This window comes from Montipora foliosa, chromosome 8, assembly GCF_036669935.1.
Source record: "Montipora foliosa isolate CH-2021 chromosome 8, ASM3666993v2, whole genome shotgun sequence".
In the NCBI taxonomy this organism is placed as follows: domain Eukaryota; kingdom Metazoa; phylum Cnidaria; class Anthozoa; order Scleractinia; family Acroporidae; genus Montipora; species Montipora foliosa.
The window spans coordinates 9,355,989-9,360,988 of NC_090876.1; the positions used below are offsets into that span (position 1 = coordinate 9,355,989).

Below are 5,000 nucleotides of genomic sequence, written 5' to 3' on the forward strand. Positions count from 1 at the left end.
TTGTTTCTTTAACAAATGGAACAAATCTTCTCTGAGACTGATTGTTTGTTTGTTTGCTTTTTGGTGTGTCGCTTTCTTTGTTATCTCAAGAGTTTTAGTACAGTATTAAATTGTCTTCTCTTCGGCAAGTTCATAAGACTCTTTTAACTGTTGGATACGCGAGACGTAGACACGAGTTATTTCAGAGGCCGCGAGCGATGCGCCACTGACATCTAGACACTTTAGTAATTAGTCGGCATCGAACGAGGGCGCTCGATATCATGAGATCTAGAGTTATAGCTAATTTAAAATTGAAGAGTGAATGAAACAAAAACTGTTTCCTTCCCGCAAACTAAACTTAGCAGAGGAGAGCAAAGGTAACCCAAAAGAAAACGCATCCCTGAAGAATGATCTAAATTTTATCGTGGTACGGTTCATACACGGTAAACAGAAATGGTTGCTTACGAGTGGGAATCCCAAAAAATAGAGATACACGTTTCGAGTGCATTTCTGTGAAAAGCGAGATAACACCACTGAGACGATCAACATAATTCACAAGGCAGTCACTGCCTTTAGCGCACTGACCTTGTTTGCAGTAAGTAACTTAACATCATAGATCTTCCAACAAGAGAAAACACTCGACAAAAGTTAAAAAATCAGTTATCAAACTCATACACTGCTAGTCTTGAGTCATAGTCCTGTTTTCATGACAGCAACGCTATGTGTAGTGCTTGAATAAGGTATACTATGGGTTATGGGATATCATTGGTTACTCATTCTTAACCTTAGTCGGATGATTATCATTTAGATATCAACTTAGTTGACGGAGTTGTCACTAAACACTTTTGTAAAACACTTGACTGAATTCACTGTGTACTCTCTAGTAGTACTTCGAACACTAAGTCACAACAATTTGCGACGAGCGATAGAACCTTTCGACCCCAGTGCACAACAATGGAAAGCTTACAGCGAGCGTTTCGAACAGAACTTAATCGCTAATTATGTTAAGGAAGAAGAGCAGATTGTGGCAATGTTTTTTATCACGATTGGTAACGAGACTTTCCATGTCTCGAGATATTTAATCGCCCCAACAAAGACTTCAGAAGTCAAGTTTGAGGATTTGTTGGAAACGTTGAGAGATCACTGTAAGCCGAAACCAATCGTGATCGATGGCCGAACGATTTCATTTCACAAGCGTAATCGATAAATTGGTGGTGTTATGTAAACAAAAGCTGAAATGTTTTTGTCGAACGAATTCCCAGCTCGTTTCCTCAATCCGCGCAGGTTGTTTTGACAGACACGTCAAGGTAGATACTCTATACGTTAATCTAGTTTTCGCCTCAACGGCAAAGTTGTCCACATTTTGAAATCTTCTAGTATCAAACACTGCTGATGTGGGTGTGGCATTTGGATAAGGCAAAAGCTTCCCTGTCATGTCACCGGGCAGTGGAAGTTGCAGTGCAGCGTTTTCCTGATCTGCTTCCCTGAGGAACTGAGGAGTTGGGAAATCTGTGAAGGCTCAGCAAATTCTCCTTCTGTCCTCTTGTCTTGAAAAGTTGTTTTAGAGGATTCCCATATTTCGAAGAAACTTCATCACAGTTAAAAAAATCATTTTTACCTTGGTGAGAGTGAGATTGTTTCTTTAACAAATGGAACAAATCTACTGTGAGACTGATTGTTTGTTTGTTTGCTTTTTGGGGTCTCGCGTTGTTTGTTATCTCAACAGTTTTTGTACAGTATTAAATTGTCCGGTCATCGACAAGTTCACAAGACTCTTTTAACTCTTGGATACGCGAGGCGTAGACACGAGTTATTTCAGAGGCCGCGAGCGATGCGCCACTGACATTAAGACACTTTAGTAATTAGTCGGCCTCGAACGAGGGTGCGCGATATCTTTGTAGTTTTAGCTAATTTAAAAATTGAAGAGTGAATGAAACGAAAACTGTTTCCTTCCCGCAAACTAAACTTAGCAGAGGAGAGCAAAGTTAACCCAAATGAAAACGCATCCCTGAAGAATGATCTAAATTTTATCGTGGTACGGTTCATACACGGTAAACAGAAATGGTTGCTTACGAGTGGGAATCCCAAAAAAACAGAGATACACCTTTATTTCAATCGGCTGGAAAGTATTGAAGCCTCTTCGACCTTTTTGATCTCCTAGACATTTGAGATCACTCCTTCGGTGTTTTTAATGCTGGTTAAACCATTGTGTGCGGTACCTCCGAAGTCGCCGCAACGTGACATCACACCTTTGTTAATTGCACTCAAGCAGATCTACAGCTCGATGTCGTCGACTTGGGATCTAGTTTGTTGGTTCTTTTATTGCATTTTTTCTTTATGATAATAATCACTACAGTTATGAAACATGCGCACGCGCAGGCGAAATACCTGGGGCATAGGGAGACATAAAAAACAACTGGAACCAGTAAGCAGTACCTCTACACGTGGCGGTAGTTCCGCGTACAATGACGAATATCCCCGAGATTTCATGATACTATCATGTTATAAGGGGTCACTAATGTGCTCCCACCGAAACACGTGGTTTATCATAATCTGGCCCTTGTAACGTTGAAATAGTATGTGGTATCAAATATTCAACGTGGTGATTGCTTACTAGTTATATTCCGCAGCGAAGCGCTTTCTTTGGTGGTAAAAAAAGACTACAGCTTAAGAAACTTAAGGAAAATCTTCCTTATAAAAGAAATGATCTAATTGGTGAAATTGATTTTTAAACAATTCACAGATTTTTGTTTTTATTTTGTTTTATTTTGAGAACATCCGCTTTTCTTGGAATCGTTCCACTGGTTTTATAATCCTGATTGCGAAGATAGATAGTTTTACCACTTTAAATGCTAACGAGAAATTGTGGTTTAGTCCTTGCGTTTTTTATGAGTTACAAAGTTTCAACTTTTCAAGTCAGATGGGTCGAACACAATGTTTTCGGGAACAACAGCTGAGCCTTCCTTTCACTCAGTGTCCAAGGCGTTAAAAAATCCATGTCAGTCTTACTGACAGATAAGTGCCTTAAGAAAGGGTCGCTACAGGGTATTACTGTTGCGTGATTCGTACACAGCGAAATTGCGACGAGGGCGAGGAAACGTCGAGTGCAGATTATCGTGCTCCTTTGTCAGGTTCCTACGAACTGAGAACCTGGAACAGGCCAACGATCGAAGAGTGCAGTTTTACAGTGATTGTGTGAGAAGGGAGTTTTTTCGATATGTAAAAGACCCGAAACTAGTTTCCATCTCTTGCCGCTTTACCAATTCATGAAGGTACAAAACTTCTGCCTTCTTTATTGCAAAGAATAATGTCGATCAATTTTTGTTTTACGGAGAATTCCCCACTAACTAATTAGTGTTAGCAAGAGAATATCCTCATGGTAATTAACAATTATTCCTAGAGCCCGAATGGGCTCTGAGTCGATAGCCCACGAGGCCGAAAGCCGAATGGGCTATTGACTCTGAGGCCATGAGGGCGAGAGGAATAATTGTTTTAGTAAAATCCAACTAGTTGGTCAAAAAAATATCGAGACAAAACATCTTTCGCTAGTTAAAGCTAGACTTTAATCCTTTTCTGCCGCCAAAACATTACAAATATTGCCGGCGCTTTTGCTACTAGTGGGCTATAACAAATCGCCTATAAGTAGCTCAACCAATCAGAACGCAGCATTGATAATAGACCACTAGTTGGATTTTACTAATAGTATATAGTCAATGAGTGATCTTGGTGTTTCGAGCAATCTGATTGGTTCGCTATCTCGGAGTCGCATTATTCAGTAAATAATGTATGCTAAAATATGCAACAAAATAGACTGGCCGGAGTAAACTTGCGTTTTGAGATGTCAACTAAAACGTGCTGAGGCGGTTTTCTTCATCAAATGTTGAGATTGAGTGTTGTTGAGATCAATAAGAGCATTAATTCCACTTCTTGTTTTATTTTAATTTTTGACACCTCGAAAGTAACGAAATTGATAAAACAATTTGAAAAAAGCCCCGGTAGGTATTTCCCAGGAGATTTGATGGAAAACTTGGAAACTTCCGATCCTGGAAAACCGGGAGAGTTGGCAGGTATACACGCCATTTACGCCATTTACGCCATTTACGTATATGTTACACTGTCTGCCGTCATCAGCTTCTTTAAGCGCGTTCTGTTCAACCTCTGGTATTCACGGTGGGATTTGCATTGTGGAATTCTTGAACCATTCCAATAGTCTAAAAATTTAAAAGGGAAAAGGTGCATTTATAGATTTATTTTAGAGATGTATTTGTTGAAGACATGCATTATCCCACATAGTTGGTAATTACTTTACGACTAAAACAAACTGTGGAAAAAGCTTTATAAATACATCAATTTAGATGCAACGACAAGGGGTTTCGAAGCCGAAGAATATTATCCTCATATTAGTGACTGGAGAATTCTATTTCATCGAAATGCACAAACGTTGGTTTCTGATGCGTGAAGAAAACAGTTGGCATGTCGTTTTTACTTTTGACACAAAGATCAACAGCCTGTGGTGAGTTATTCTGTACATATTGTGTTCTCTGCATGCATGGGTAATTCCGTTGCTCTTCAAGAACTCCATTATACTGGCCCCAGTTGTTCACTTATGTCCAGAAATGCACCTAATTAGATGCACGCTTAATTTTGGTAAACGTCACGAAGTGTCCCGCTAAGTCTAAGGGTAAACCACCTGTTTTTCTGCTCTATCCATCCTTTGAACAACTGGTGCCTGGTCCGTATGACCTGTGTTACTCTACTATTGCCAGGGTTGGCGTAGCCTGGAACGTCATCCTTTGGGCGAGAAGGCGGATTACATTTCAAACAGGGATTAGGGGTATTGCTTTATTTTTATCATCTATTGTTTTGTTCTCCAATCACAGACCTTGTCTGAAGAGATAAAGAGTCTATCTGTTCTTTATAGTTCTTATAAAGATGCTGGGGAGATGCGTGGGGAAGAATGCGTCAACAGTCTTCTCTGGCTTTTTCTTTACCCATCATACCCCACGGTAATGAAAACTGCC

At 39.9% G+C, this 5,000-nt stretch overlaps 1 protein-coding gene across 1 annotated transcript in view; it reads right to left on the reverse strand.

The window, feature by feature from the left end:
- Positions 1-1,768, reverse strand: part of LOC138012889 (uncharacterized) — an 11,229-nt gene extending 9,461 nt beyond the window's left edge. Inside the window, exon 1 of the mRNA XM_068859825.1 lies at positions 565-1,768. The gene's annotated coding sequence lies outside the window, so the exon portion shown is untranslated. The remainder of the gene's footprint in view (positions 1-564) is intronic.
- Positions 1,769-5,000: the final 3,232 nt, after the last annotated feature.